The 16,709-nt window shown below is 42.6% G+C and overlaps 1 pseudogene across 1 annotated transcript in view; it reads left to right on the top strand.

The window, feature by feature from the left end:
- LOC309966660 overlaps nt 1–16,709 on the top strand; it is a 50,377-nt pseudogene that overhangs the window by 17,203 nt on the left and 16,465 nt on the right. The window contains exon 2 of the transcript in view: nt 14,322–15,284. The product of the transcript in view is annotated as an uncharacterized misc_RNA (transcript). The remainder of the gene's footprint in view (nt 1–14,321; nt 15,285–16,709) is intronic.

Below are 16,709 nucleotides of genomic sequence, written 5' to 3'. Positions count from 1 at the left end.
AAAGACAACCTAATCCAAAAATGGGCAGAAGACCTAAATAGACATTTCTCCAAAGAAGATATACAGATTGCCAACAAACACATGAAAGAATGCTCAACATCATTCATCATTAGAGAAATGCAAATCAAAACTACAATGCGGGGCTTCCCTGGTGGTGCAGTGGTTGAGAGTCCGCCTGCCAATACAGGGGACACGGGTTCGTGCCCCGGTCCGGGAAGATCCCACATGCCGCGGAGTGGCTAGGCCCGTGAGCCACGGCCGCTGAGCCTGTGCGTCCGGAGCCTGTGCTCCACAATGGGAGAGGCCACAACAGTGAGAGGCCCACGTACCGCAAAAAACAAACAAACAAAAAAAACCACTACAATGTGGTATCATCTCACACCGGTCAAAATGGCCATCATCAAAAAATCTAGAAACAATAAATGCTGGAGCGGGTGTGGAGAAAAGGTAACCCTCATACACTGTTCGTGGGAATGTAAATTGATACAGCCACTACGGAGAACAGTAGGGACGTTCCTTAAAAAACTAAAAATAGAACTACCATATGACCCAGCAATCCCACTAGTGGGCATATATCCTGAGAAAACCATAATTCAAAGAGTCATGTACCACAATGTTCACTGCAGCTCTATTTACAATAGCCAGGACATGGAAGCAACCTAAGTGTCCATCGACAGATGAATGGATAAAGAAGAAGTGGTACATATATACAATGGAACATTACTCAGCCATAAAAAGAAAGGAAATTGAGTTATTTGTAGTGAGGTGGATGGACCTAGAGTCTGTCATACAGAGTGAAGTAGGTCAGAAAGAGAAAAACAAATACCACATGCTAACACATATATATGGAATCTAAAAAAATTTTAAAAAAAGATCATGAAGAACCTAGGGGCAAGACAGGAATAAACATGCAGACCTACTAAAGAATGGACTTGAGGACACAGGGAGGGGAAAAGGTAAGCTGGGAGAAAGTGAGAGAGTGGTAGTGTATATATGGACATATATACACTACCAAATATAAAATACATAGCTAGTGGGAAGCAGTCGCATAGCACAGGAAGATCAGCTCGGTGCTTTGTGACCAGCTAAGAAGGGTGGGAGGAAAGAGATATGGGGGTATATGTATATGAACAACTGATTCACTTTGTTATAAAGCAGAAACTAACACACCATTATAAGGCAATTATACTCCAATAAAAATGTTAAAAAAAGAAAAAAAAATGAAGGCCAAGTATCCAAGTCATAGCAGTGATGACGGAGAAAGAAAAAAGAGGGATTGCATGGCTATTTTAATGCTATTCTCCCTGGCTGAAAACAATGCTGACAATCTCTTCAATGACTTCTTGTTCATTCAAATTCCTCTTCTTGAACAGCTTGATCACATCCTTTGTCCACTTTTGTTTCCTTAAAATTAATTAGTGATATTTCCTTAAATAACTCAGTACATTTTTTATTATTGATGATACAAGTATCACTTCCTGGACTATTATTTCTACTTATGTTGGTTGTCCTTTGTTAACCAAAATAGTTATATTTAATGTACTCAAATCCATCAATTTTTTTTACCAAGTTCACCTGAATTTATGGGTCTGTTTCTGAGGTGTCAATCTTTTACCAAATGCCCATTTTTTTTCTTATACAAATGTATATCAACGTGTTTTACTAATTGATGCTTTGCAGTATGTCAATATCTGGAGGGTTACTCATCCTCTTTACTCTTTCCTCTTTGAAAAAATGTTTAAAATTTTACATTTTTATTAGTTATTTTAGGGTCTTTATTTTTCTATATGTATATTTAAACCAATATACTAATTTACCTGTTTCTTATCATAATTATTATTGGAAATGCATTTAATATATCTCAAACTTGGAAAAGGTGACATTTTTACAAGGAAAAAAGGCATTTTTAATGACCCATTCATGAATATGGTTTCTACCTTTATTTAGATTTCCTTTCTTGTCCTTTACTAGAGTCTTATATATTTTTCTTTACAAAGCTCTTGTGCATTTTGTTAAATTAATTCCTATATATTTTATAATGTGTTGCTACTGTAATGGTATCTTATTTTTTATGATATTTTCTAATTGATTACTGCTGGTTTAGAAAAAATTTATTTACTTTTATATGTAAATCTTATATTAGGAAATCTTGCTGAACTTTCTTATGGGTGTGACTCATTTGCCTATTAATTTTCTCGGATTTTAAATGTAACTGATCATATCGTCAGCAAATAATTATATTCTCCTCCATATCAATTATTATTTTCATTCCTTTTGTATTGGCTAGAATTGTAAGTACTGTGCTGTTAAGTATCATTTATACTTATAGTATGTATCTTGCTCCTGATTTTAGAAGAAGTGCCTCAGATTCCATTAAATACCACATTTGTTGTAGAATTTTTAATATGTAGTTTTTATTAGGTTATGAAGTTCCTCTCTAGTTCTAGCTTTCTAAGAATTCTCATGGTTTTTTTCATGTATATTGAGATAACTCTGTTTTCCTTTAGTCAACCAACATCAGAGTGAATTTATAGATTTTTCTGAGGTTGAATCATCTGTGTATTCCTGGGAAAATTGTCCCTTGGTAAAAATATGTTGTTTTTTAAAAAAATGTTAAATTTCCTTGGATAATATTTTTAAATGTTTTCATCTGTAAAATTAGTGTATATGTTTTATATAATATACTAATAAGAATTATTTTAAATCTAGGTTATGCAAATGTCATAAAATGAGTTGGGCAATTTTTCTTGCTTTTTTTCATTTTCTGGAAAAACATGTGGATTATATACTTTATAGTATATTTATATTCTATTTTATTTATATTAATTATTATATTTATATTCATCTTGAAAGTTTGGTAAAGTCCATCAGTAAAAGTATTTTCCATCGGAGTAGTGAGAAGGGCAGAGGGGTTATATTTTCAGTAGCAGCTCTAGGTCATTAATGATCATAATTCTATACAAATTTTCTATTTCTTCTTGGGCCAATTAGGCTTTTATTTTCAGATATGTGTCACCTGCATCCAGAAATACTAATTAATAATATTATTTTTAATCTCTACTATATCTATTTTAACTTCTACCTTTTCATTTTTTAATTCATTTGTATCTTTTCTCACTTTTCCATGGTGAAAATTCCAGAAATTTGTCTGTCTTCCTAGAATCGCCAGAGAATCAACTTAAGGTTTTGTTTATGATGTTTTGTTTCTTTTCTGTGCTCTTGATTTCTTTATGTAGCATTATAATTGCATTTATTTTTGATACTTTAAGTTTATTGCTCTTTTCCTATCACCTGTATTTCTATAAATTTACAAAAAAAATTATGCAAAACCCGTAAAGAAATTAACTTTTCCTCCTTAGGGCCATAGATATTCATCAAACTCAATAACCTGACTGACCTCTTCGCTGCTGAAGTCAGAGAGCAGCAGTATCTTTTCTCGCTAGAAGCAGGGATTTGCAATCTGGTGACAAATGGCTGAGGAATGTAGAGATGATGTAAGTATTTCCAGTCTTTGTTCAAACACAGATCCCACATAATTCTGAGTCTGAGAAAACTCATCCCAACCTTCCAAGAGGCGACAGAGGCACCAACACTCTGAGGAATCCCTGGGCCCAAGCAGACAATCCCTGTGTTGACACAACTCTTTAAATAAAGCCAGACTCCAGCCAAAGAAAATGTTATGTATAAAACTCTAAACTCCTGTCACTGGTAAATTTTGCTTTAGGTCAGGGCTTATACATCCTGTAAATTATGTCCAAGATCCTCTTGGCACCATTCCCAAAATTCTGAACCATGATACACTGCTGTTTGTGAACGGTATCGTCACATCCGTGAGTCCTGACCACTAAGGAGGCCTGTCCAGACTGAGTCCCTTCCCAACTGCTTCTCACTTTACAGGGAAACTATGGGCATAAAAAGAATGAGAATGGGAGGGTACTCTACATGCTGAAACTCAGTGCCAGGGAAAGGCAGGATGGAGTTCTGTTTGGAAAATATGTTGATCAAGGCTCTTCAACATAATAATAATTATAAGTGACATTTATGGAGTACTTTAGGTTTTATAAAAGTTTTCATAAGTAAGATCTCATTTAAAATCTCCAAACAGCATTTTACATGTCAATCATACCTCAATAAGCTGTTATTTTGTTGTTGCTTTTTCAATGAAGTGCTATTTTTAAAAAGAATAAGAGGAGAGGAAGTATAGAGAGCAACTGCACACAACTCTCCTAAGTGCACAAAAATGGTAATTAGATGAAAAAATAGTACCAAGAAAGATTTTCTATAAGATGGGAGAAATATCAGTTTGTTTAATTCCACATATATGAAAAATCTAAAGTAGTCTAACTCATAGAAGAAGGGAATACAATAGTGGTTGCCATGGACTGAGGGATGGGGAAAATGGGGAGTTGTTATTCAAAGGGTAAAAATTTCAGTTATGCTTGGTGAGTAAATACTAGAGATCTGTTGTACAACACCATGCCTATAGATAACAACACTGTATTCAAAATCTGTTAAGAGGTTAGGAGGGTAGACCTCATGTTAAATGTCCTTGCCACCAAAAATAAAAAGAGGGAGAGAGAAAGAGAGCAAGAGAGACCCAAAGAAACTTCTGGGAGGTGTTGTGTTATGTCTATTCCCTTAATTATGGTGATGGTATCATAGGTGTTTGCATACGTCCAAACACATCACATTGAACAAATTAAATGTGTACAGTTTTCTTTGTATTTCAATTATACTTCAATAAAACTGTTAAAAATAAAATGTCAAAACAAAATCTGCTAATTAGACACAGGTTGTATTATCATTCTTATATTTAATCATGTGAACTAAGGCTCAAAGTAAATTACTTCCTAAAGTATACAGAGAAAAAAAAATTGGGGAAAGAAATCTACAATTTTAGAACCCAGAAGTTTTTGTTTCCAACTCTTTCCTTCACCATGGGGTTTGGGTTCTGCCCTCACTTCCAGCCTCTGGTATAACTCCTTACACTTTATGAAGAAGGGGAAAAGGGAAGAGGAAGGTCCACTGCTCCCTGTAAGAACACCATTCAACCCTCCACATTACCTTTAACAGAAGAATTATGTAGGGATTGAAATAATCGTTTGTTATCAATGGGGGAAGTCATCCTACTATATCATGGAATCATTCTCCATGTAAATATTCCATGATGGAGATGTGCAAATTTGGTGATAGGCAGACACAATTATATGGTTTACCGAGCTGAAAAATGGAGGCTATAGACTCCCCGCATGTTCTCCCTTTCTGGTTTCTTTTCATCTTCCTAAAGCCCTAATTTTGGAGAACCCCTGCAATCAAGTTTTGGGACCCTTTCTTTTCTCTAACTATACTCATTCCTATAACGATCTCACCCAGTTTCATAACTTAAAGTATCAGCTATAATTGATGACTTCAAATTTACACCTCTAACTTGAACTTCTGTGAACTGCAGATTGTATGTCAATTAAACAGATCCACTTGGACATCCAACAGACATCTCAAACTTAATATGCCCCACATTGAACTTCTGACCACTCTTTCTTCCCAAACTTGCTCCATCTGAGGCCTTCCTCATCTCAGGTAATGATACCTCTATTCTTCCTGTTGCTCAGGTAAAAAATCATTCTGGCCTCTCTCTTTCTTTCACATCCCATATCCAACCCATCAGGAAATTCTGCTGGCTCTACATTTAAAATGTATTTTTAAAAAAGAAATAATAAATCAAATGCATTCAAAACCCAACCATGTCTTCCCACTTCTATTGCTATTCTCATCTAGATCATATATTCCCTCACCTGGATTACTGCATTGCTGATTTCTGCTTCCACCCTGCCCCGCTAAAGTCTATTCTCAACACAGCAACCAGACTGACCTTTTTTACATCATTTCAGTCTTTCAGCCAGTCTCTCCAATCCCCTGCAAGGCACCTCTTACTGGCTGTCCACAGCCTTCTTGACCTCATCTGCCACTAGTCTGTCCTCACTTCACCGCAGCCACACTGCGCTCCCTCCCTGTGCCTCAGGCACACCTGCCCTGCTCTCCATTCAGGATCTCTGACTAATTCTGCTTTGAATGTTCTTCCCCCAGATAGCCACACGACTCACTTCTTTACCTCCTTCAAATTTTGCATCAAATGTCTCCTTTCCACTAAAGCCTTCCTCAAACATCCTATTTAAAATTGCATGTCACCCCCTCACATTTCCTATCCTCCTTTATTTTTCTCCATTGGACTTACTTTCAAATATGCCATGTAATTTACCTAATTTGGCTATTGTCTATCTCTTCTCCCTGGAATGTAAGCTTCATGAAGACAGACATTTTTGTCTGTTTTGCTCCTTGATCTATACCCCAGTACTTAGATCAAAGGCTGGCACATAGTAGGTACTCAATAAGCATCATGTGTTGAATAATTAAATCAAAGTATGAGTGAACGAGTAAATGAACTGGAGCAAATGACCTCTACAGTCCTGGGATTCTGGTGCATATACACAGGTGGACAGGCAGGATAATAACCGGGAAATCAAGAGCAAGTCTTCAGCTCTCAAACTTAGAGGGACCTGCCAGAGTTGTCAGGAGTATCCCGTGGTGGAAGCTTCCTAGTGCAGTTTCTGGGGTCCTTGGACACATGTGAGAGTTAAAGACCATTCATGCATCACAACATCCAGCTAGCTTCCTGCTCTAGACATGGGACAAACTAACACAGCTTAGACCTATCGGGTACCTGATCCTTCTCCACAGCTAGAACTACCACATGCACAGATGAGAATTGCTGTGATGACAGAGGAGTATGGAACACTCTAGGGAAAGACTGTGGCACCAGTGGGGCAGAGAGAACTTGGCAGGTGGTCAGTATGAAATAGGGAGTTGTTTCTCTCTGGACGGCTGCAAAGTCACTGCACGTGTGCCAAGCCCTCCTAAGTCTCCAACCTTGAGGAGGGATTTTATGATGAGAGAATTAATCACAGGATGCTTTTTCTCTTGCCCTCCCTCTGGAAGGGACTAGTATAACCTTCTCCTCCCCATCCTCCCAACTCTCCAGGGATATAAAGCAGGCTAAGGTTATAGTACCGACCAGACACAGCGAATCAGAAACTGCTGTGGGAAATCCCCTCCAGGCGCTCGCCCCTCTCCAGCGTCTCCATCCCTCATTCTTCTCCTTTCAAGCCCTTCTCCTCTACCCCTGCCCGCTGCAGCTCTAGAGTCTGCTGTTTTTCATTTTGCCTGTGATCTCTCTAATCTCCAGTCACCATGATCTGAACCTCCTCTCCACCCATCTCCAAGTCACCCTTGTCTCTGAGCCCAGGCTGTGGGGTAGGAGGGCAGAGGAAGAGAGGGAAACATCGAGAGCAGAGTATGAAAATAAGGAAATAAAAATACTTCCCGAGTAGGTTTACCCAAAAGAGATAACTGCTGGTGAGAGAAAGACCACCCTCCTTAGATCAGATCTGGTGCCTCACAGCAAGAAACCATGGAGCACCCAGTGTTCAAGGTGCTGTAACCCGTGGAACCCTTCAATCTTGGGTGCACTGAGGTAGGGCTGGGCTTGAGAAACACGAGGCAGCTACAAATGCCAGGACTGTTAGGTTCTGCTTCTATTTTTATTGAATGACTTTGCCCCAATGCATCTCTTCTGCCTCAGCTTTCTCATCTAAAAATGGGAGAGTTCTGTCTTCTCAAATGAACAGAAGTTTTCATGGCGAGAGGCATCCAATGATATCTTGTTTCTTTAGAATAATATGTAAGAACAGAATTGAAGAAAATATGAATTCTTCAACTCTCAGAGGCAGAAAATAAAGTATTCAAAAAGGTGTTACCTATGATTATCATCCTACCTCATGGGACACAAAAATTTGACCACTGATGATACCATGACAGGAAAAGCTCCTTGTATGCCTCCCATCCTGGACAAAGCACTAAATCCCTAGGCCCCAGACACCGGCCACAGGGCTTCCCTTGAAGAAGACCCAGTCCCCCATCAGAGCCCACACTTGGGCAGGCTGAATCCTGTGCATTCTATCTTATTTCATCTAGTAATCTGTTCCTCTTTCTCAGCAACCGCAGGAGTCTCTTCTAGAAACTCAGGGGTAAGCAGTAGGATGGTAGGGGGAGTGTCCTATTGGAAAAGGTCCTGAAGCCAAAATTATGCACATGACTCTTGCAGATGATAGGTTTTCTGAGGCGCCCATGGCTTTCTGAGACAATATTCCAAAGATATCAGAAGCGCTCTCTCCTGGAAGGTGGCTGGCCGAGGAAATCAACATTTTTTCCTTAACCATGTTTTTTTTTTCCCATTTTAATGAATCATGAAAATACCCTGACAGAACTGAGGTAGCCTTGATTTCCTCATCCATGCAGCTGCTTTGCCCCATTACTTAGTTCCAACTCTCAGTCTGTGGCCAATAAGAAACAGAGGCTTCTGGGTTTTTGAGGGAATTCTCTATTTTGTAGCACAAGACGAAGTTAGAAATTAAAAGTATTCTCAAACCTACTAAAACCAAATTCATGGAAAACGACAGCTGATTTTTTAAATAAATTTTGAAAACAAATTAGATTTTTTTTTTGTCTGTGTTGGGTCTTCGCTGCTGTGTGCCAGCTTTCTCTAGTTGCAGCGAGCGGGGGCTACTCTTGGGGTGTGCAGCCGCCTCACTGCGGTGGCTTCTCTTGTTGTGGAGCACGGGCTCTAGATGCACGGCCTTCGGTAGTTGCAGCACAAGGGCTCAGTAGTTGTGGCACACAGGCTCTAGAGCTCAGGCTCAGTAGTTGTGGTGCACGGGTCTAGCTGCCCCATGGCATGTGGGATCTTCTGGACCAGGGATCGAACCCATGTCCCCTGCACCAGCAGGCGAACTCTTAACCTCTGCACCACCAGGGAAGTCCCAAATTAGATTTTTTATAGAGCAAAACTGTGAATATTTATTCAAGTAGACAAAGTAACTGACCCTCAGGCCTAGAATACTTTAAAAAATATGTAACAGCACAATGATCATGCATTTATGTGTGATAAAGTTGACCTTCACAATTCCAGAATTGAGACAGTCTCTTTGCCGGACAATTTTGATGTTGAAGATTAAAGGGCTCATGTTTGAAGCATATCCTTCTTCCTCTGGCGGAAGCCTGGGTCACAGATATTAGTTTAAATGGGTGCTGCTTTGTTCAAGCAGAGAGTTTCTTTAAAAGCATTAAAGGCAGAGAGCCAGCTCTAAAATCAGCAGGACTCCTAGATTTGTATGGTTCAAATGTCCTCTCCAGATGAAAATAAAAGAGACCAGCGCACCTGAAATGACACTTTACTCAAAGTTTTAATCCCACAATTGATTTCTGGAGAAAAGAGAACTAACAGCGGCAACTATTCAGGGATCTCTTAACACAAGTGCACATATTGTCATGTAACTCTGAATCGTCAGGAAACTGAGGAGAAAATGTTGGCCAAAATGCAAAACCCAAGGTAACATATCGACCCAGAGCTAGAGAACTAAGAGATTCAGAATTGTAACCATCATTTTAAGAAGGGCTCCAGAGCAGACACAGAAACATCAAGGGCATCTCATTTTTATAACATGTAGGATCAACAAATACTTCAGAAAATGCTGTAAAAGGAGAAAAGCAAGAATGTTTGTGTAAGGAAAACATTCCCTATTAAATCTACTTAAATGCTTTTAGGGGATAAAGATGCCAACAAGAAACTAGCAAGGACTTCTTTTATTTAGACTTTCAAAAGCTTTGACAAGCTATCTTACCAAATTTAGTCAAGGGGACTCAGTAGACTGCTTTATCATGTAAGAGAAACTGGTTCACAAGACGGAAACATCATGCCAGAAAAGAGGCTCATGTCCCAGGGTTGTCTCAGGGTTGAGGCTGAGATTATAAACGGCTGGAAGAAGGAGCACAGTGAAATCTTTACAACCAAAGATGATATTTAGCTCCTTGGAGTAAAGAAATTACCAAACTGATGAGAAAAAAAAAAAAAAACACTAAAAGATGTAATTTTGCATGACAAAGCAAGAAAAAGGTAAATGAGTTTTTTAATTCAAGGGATTTTATTTCAGAACACACATCTAAATTTGAAATATATAATAATGCAAATATATGTTAATTGAGTTTCAAGTTATCTGTCATAAACCAAGGAAAAGGCTCATGACATAGGAAAAGGAGTCATTATAGTAATTACAGTTGTCAGCTGCTCTGCAGGTGGAGCCCAAAGGCTGACATCATACTGCAGAAGTTGGGTTATAACATGATGTGATTAATAACCATCTCTTCATGTCCGCTTTGTGCCCAGCACTGTGCTGTGAGCTTCCTTTGTAGAGTGCCTATGAATTAGATACCGTTATCTCCATTTCGATGTAAAGAGACTGAGGATCAGGGGAACTGAGTACATTACCCACAGGTAATGTGGCTAGAAGTGGTTGAGCCAGGATTTGAATTCATAGATGTCTTCTTCCATAGTCTGTACAGTCTTATAAAGATGATAGGAAACCAAAGAGAAAAAAAAAGTTGAAAGATAGAAAGAGAGGTGGGGGGAGAAAGATGATGGTAATGATAATGATCATAGATAGAGATAGACTTATTTATGTCTATCTCTACTTTTCTCCCCATGAGAAAAGTATTCTTCCCTAAATCCAGAGTACTATGTATACCTTTGTTTCCTGGATCCCAGAAAGACGGAAAAGGCACCTGAAGAGACACCATCAAGGGGTGAGGAGATTTTCACGGTGGAAAGATGAATATTCAGAAGAAATACAATCTAAGCCTGTCAAGGCATGAAGGACAGAGATGAGAATATTTTTTAGTCTTGTTGCGCACCTGCTCTGTGTGGGGTTTTGTGCTAGTTTTTGCATGCTGTCTCACGGAACACTCACACGTCCCTCCTTTGTTACCACCCCCATTCAACAGTGAGGAGGCAAGGTTTCCGAAGTGTTAATTAGCTTGTCCCCAACCCAAATCAAGCACCCATCAAATAACAAAGCAAAAATTTAGGCTGTGGGGAGACTTTCTACCTCACTGAGGATTAAGGAAAAGAAAAAGGAAAAATCTTTTGAATGCATGGGGTGTGTTTTCCCTTAAAAAAAAGCACTGGACAAAAATAGATTTCAGAACAATTTGTATAAATTCATAGACCAGATGCTCATGACAGGTTATTAAGTCAAATTATGGAAATTCAGGCATATGTACAACTTTAAATTTAACCTCCTATGGGACAATGATCTGATTTTTCTGTGACCTCTCCTCTGGTGTTTTTGTAAACAATTTTAATACTAGATCAGGGGACTCAGGTCTACTCTGGAAGACAATTCTGGCAGAAATAGAACCATCAAACAGGAGTTGAGAGTCCAGTTCTGCTGCCAACAGACAGTGGTGAGGTCCCAGGCTGGTTCTATGTCCTCTATGGGGCATCCCTTGCTATAGCATGAGGATCTGGACCATTCGACCTTCAAGCTAGTTCAGCATTTTATGGAATCTTCAAGACCCAGAGGAGCCTGACCTGTCTGCCTTTCAAATCTCCCCACAACCTCTCCTTAGAAGTGTTTCGATTGGCTATTAAATGACTGATTAAAAAACATCATTATTACATATAATTTTAATTATTCTACACAGTGAAAATCAAATCCCAGATCTATGGCCCCAGCCCAGCAAGGCTTCCAGCCGCATCCAGATGTCCCGGGCCACCAGCCAGCCATTAATCTGTGGGTGCTCCACGAAGCCTTACACAATTAGGAAAGCAGATCTGTCAGAACAGTAACAACAGGAATGAAGAATGTCAAGGCTAAGGAGAAATTATTTTTAGATTTGCTATCTTAGATGATCTGTATTACTGCTCACATCCACATGTCCTCAGAAGAAATGTCAGCAAAGGGAAATCTGAGAATAGAAATGCCTAGGAGAGTACAGGTAAGTTCTGGACAGGGGAAGGTAGGAGATGTGGGAAGAGGTTGTGTCTTATGTGAGAAGAATTTTTAGGAGAGTGATAAGTAAGGAAGACAGTATAGTGGATAAGACCATGGACTAGCAGGGACTAAACTGCTTGAGTGAAAACCTGGCTTTACTGCTAACTAGCTTCATGACATTTAACTCTTTTAGGCCTCAATTTCCTCACCGGTAAGATAGGTACAATAAGAGTTCACATACCTCATCAGATTGTTGCTAGGATTAAGTGAGTTAAATGTATTAAGTCCTTATGAGCATTTGCCTGACACTCTCTTAGCTATTACTGTTGAAGAGTGAGAATATAGACCTTCTGGCCCTGGAGGAGGAAGGGGGTGTTTTCTTTTCCCCCTGTAGCTTCTCCTACTGGGCTGGAGCCTGGTTTTGAACAGACCAAATTGTTGAAGTTGTGAAAGTGTCTGTTTCCCTTCTCCCTCCCAGGGAAAAGACATTTCTAACATACATTCCTAGAGTTTGTGACAAATCCTCCTAAAAACTCTAGACAAAGCAGAAATACTCCTCAGTCTCCTTTTGATTGAACTAAACTGTCTGGCTTGCATTCCATGGCCTTGTTTGTAAACGTGGTATACCTTGAGCTTAGAGTTACTGGAGCCACTGCCCGGCCTTCCACGTCATCTCCGTTTCTGTGAAGCACGAGCATGAAGGCGAAAGAACTGGACTGTCTGTGTTTCTCTACCCCCAACACCCTGCTTCTCTAAGGAGATGAAAAGGAAGAAGTAAAAGACCGAGGAGTAAGCAGAGGCAGAGCGAAGAGAGCCGGTTACTTCAACAGCTTCGTCCTGTCTGAACCTCCAGGACAGTCAGCCTTCTCTCTCTTGGTCACACCCACAGCTACGACACCTGGCAGGGAAGAGGCACTCAACGCAGGTTTGTTAAATTTGTCCAGGTGGCTGAATACTGGGGGGAAAATGATGGGAAGTGATTCCACATCCCTCAGACCCACCCACAACCCCACCCTATTCCTCCTCCATTGCAATGCAAACATCTGTTTGAAGGCATTCCCCTCGGATGACAAAAAAGAGAGCACAGGTTGACGCTGCTAAATAGAAACCCCCAGAACTATCTCAGAAAGGAGCATTAATAGCAAAAACCAAGCTCTTTGCATTCTTTCTGGTTCTTGCATCCAATTTACCTGTCGCCCGTGGCCCAGCTTTATTGCCGTTGCACTCTGTAGTGTAACAACGGGCACAAACTCCACTTCCAACACTGATTATAGACAGTGACTCAGAGTCACTAAGAGGAAATAATGGTTGAACTTACAATTAAAATTAAAAAGAGATAGCATTAATAACTACTGGAAAAATCAAACGTCCTTCTCTAGTTGGCATGGCCTTGAATTTCTTACCACCTCATGTTCCCTGACTCCAGAGGTTTATAACAATTGCAGCCAACCTACATGCTATCAAATGTTCTCCAAATGTTGCCTGCATGAGTCACTGGATAAGGCTTAGAAAGAGACTGTGTTCCGACAGCGTATCTGGAATGTACTGCTCCCTCTGAAGGGCGAGTTAAAACAGATACACATCACTTTTTCTCATGCTGGCAGAGTATTAATAAGACTGTTAGGACATATTGTTCCTGATGTGCCTGGTTAGGCCTCTCTGCTAACCATCCCCTGCTGCCTAAGTGTCTGCCTCAGTGCCAGGCACAGACTCAGGTCTCTATTTAAGGCTAAATCAATATGGACTGACTGACTGATGCCAGTGACCTTTTTTACCAACCTCAGATGGGGTCGTGAGAATTTCTGGATTCAGCCTCAGGAATGCAGATTCTGGTCCTAACCTTCTGTGAGCAGTTAAGCCCTTCATCCTGCTCCTCCCCAGCTTTTTTTTTTTTTTCTCTTTAAAATTTTGAGGCTGAATGAGATGATGGCTAAGATCCTCATCTGCATTACGTCTTTGTGATTCTGAGACACTAGATAAGCAACTCAGAAGTGGCAGAGTAGAGCAGGGAGGAGGAAATAGAGCCTAAAGACACAGCTCCTGCCTCGGGGAGCTGAGGCTGAGGTGGACTAATACCAGGGGCTGTATAGGACCCATGACATACGTGGAGTCTGAAGAGAGGGGATTCTTCATAGGCGGAGGTCAGGAGAGATGCACTGTAAAGGAAGGGCCTAAAATCAAAGTTTCTTTGGAAGCAGCATGTTGAGAAAGCACCTGTAAGAATTCTAGCCCAGAGGCAGGAAAAACTGGACCATTGTTTAGAACAAGTTAATAAGACTCCCTCATGGGGAGGGGGGATGGGAATGGACCCATCACCCACCTCCCTCTCTGCAGCCCTACTCCCTCCTACCCTCTAAATTCCACCCAGTCCTTTCTTCACCAGCAGCGCCCGAGGAGCGTAGCCCACAACCTCTCCCTTCCCACATTTCTTTCCCACAGGTACCCCTGGGCAGCCAGTGCGCGGACAGCGCCCGCAATGCCACCATGCCCTGCGGCTTTCTCCCGCAGGGCTTCGCGGAGTCTCCCCACCTGGGGCCCATGCTCTTCCTGCTGCTGCTGGCCGTGCACCTGGCTACCCCGAGCAGGAACCTGCTCATCCTGGTGGCCGTGGCCTTAGTGCCCAGCCGGCCGCCCATGCTACTCTTCCTGTGCCAGCTGTCAGCCATCGAGCTCTGCTACATGCTGGCAGTGGTGCCCCGCTCCCTGGCCCACCTGGCGTCCCAGGCTGCGGCCGAGGCAGCCCCATCTCCTTCCTGGGCTGCACTGTTCAGATGCAGATGTTTGTGGCTCTGGGCGGGGCCGAGTGCTTCCTGCTGGCCGCTATGGCCTATGACCGCTACGTGGCCATCTGCCACCCGCTGCGCTACGCGGCTGTGGTGGCACCTGGGCTGTGCACGCAGCTGGCCCTGGCCTGCGGCTGCCTCGGGGGACTGGCGGTGTCCGTGGGGCTCACGGTGGCCGTCTTCAACCTGCCTTTCTGCGGCTCCCACCTGCTAGTGCCTTTCTTCGGCGACATCACAGCGCTGCTGCACCTGGCCTGCACGCAGAGCTACGCGGAGGAGCTGCGTCTGCTGGGCACCTGCCTGGTGTTGCTGCTGCAGCCCTCGCTGCTCCTCCTGGCCTTCCATGGTGCCATCGCCGCCGCCCTGAGCCACCTGCGCTCCCCATGCGGCAGGCTGCCTCCACCTGTGCCTCGCACCTGGCCGTCACCTTCCTCCACTATGGCTGCTCCACCTTCACGTACATGCAGCCCAAGGCCAGCTACTCCCCACGGCAGGATCGCACGCTGGCGCTGGCCTACACCAACGTCATGCCGCTGCTCTACCTGCTCATCTACAGCCTGCGCAACGGCAAAATCATGGCCGCCACCCGCTGGGTGCTGAACCCCAGGGCAGGATCTGTGTGAGCCATGATAGCCGGCAGGGACCCGGCCAGGGGGGGCGGCTCTGCTCCCTAAACTTCCCCCTATCAGCAGGTGCCTGCACTGAGGACGCCACCGGGAGAGCTCAAGAACCGGATTCAGAAAAGAAAATCTGGACAAGTGTCTCCCTAAGGAGAGTCTCCCAACAGTTTCCCCATCCTCCGCCAGTTCTGTGTGGAATAGAACCCTAGACCTGATTTGAGTGGATCCATCAGTACCTGTACAGTTCTTCCCATGTGCTGGGCTTGGGCAAGATAGCAGGCTTGTAGTGACAAAGAAGGCACAACTCATGCCCCAGGGAGCTCACGGGGAGAGAGGACAGATGTGAGGAGAAAACAGGAAATGGATGGAGGGGCTCATGCTAGACTTTTCCAGGGGAGAGGGGAGTCAGGGAAAACTTCTTGGGGGGCAAAGATGGCTCAATGGAGAACTGTAGGATGGGTAGAGGTCAGCCAGGTGAAGAGGAGAGTGAAGAATGCTCTAGATGGAACTGGTTAAACAGGGGCTGGGGCATTTCGGGAAGGTCCTTGTAAAGGGCTGAAGGATTTGAGTTCACAGAGTGATACGATAGCTTGCCCCTCCTTGGGTGGTCACTCTGGCCACAGTGTGGCGAATGGACTGGAGGCATGGAGACCCATGGAAGCTGTTGCCATATTACAGGAGAGAGGTGATGGAGTCTGGACCAGAGTGTTGACACAGCTGATTAAGGGACATGGAAAGAATAAAGAGATATGCAGGAGGAGGAAACCACAGAATCTTGATTGGATATGAGGGCGAGGAAGAAAGAGAAGCTAAGGATCACTTCTAACCTAGGTCACCAGGTGGATGGTGGTACAATCGCTGAAAAGGACACAGGAGCAGGTGCAAGTGAGGAGGGAGGAGGATGGGGACTTCTGCTTAGAATGTGTGGACTTGAGATGCTGCCAGGACAAGCCAGCGAAGATGGCAACTGAGGAAGCAAATACACCAGTCTAGAGCTCAGGGGAGAGACTGAAGAGGGGGTACAGATTTGAGACTACAGACAGCTACTGAGACAAGGAAGTGATGCCACCCACCAGAAAGCTAATAATTCCTCTTTATGTGATAAGATTACAGGTGATTTATATTTTATTGATTATATATTTTCCAAATTTCTCATAATCATTTTCAGTGGATATTACTCTTATATATAAAAATTACTATTTAAGACAAATAATACTGGCGTGCCTCAGTGAATCAGAGAGACTTCTTCCCCTCTACCCCCAGGATGAATACCTGAAGGATGTCTCCTGAAGGCTCTGGGGTGAAGTGGAAGGGAATTCTACCACGTAGCACAAGAGCAGGGGCGCACTGACGTGCTCTCATCTACCTCGGTAGCTGGGTGGAGATATTACCATCAAAGATAAAGTGAGGAGACGTTAAAAGGG

Source organism: Leucopleurus acutus (genome assembly GCF_964270905.1).
Source record: "Leucopleurus acutus genome assembly, chromosome: 9".
NCBI lineage: Eukaryota > Metazoa > Chordata > Mammalia > Artiodactyla > Delphinidae > Leucopleurus > Leucopleurus acutus.
Note: the sequence above shows the minus strand (reverse complement) of the source record. Positions and strands in the feature narration are given on the sequence as shown.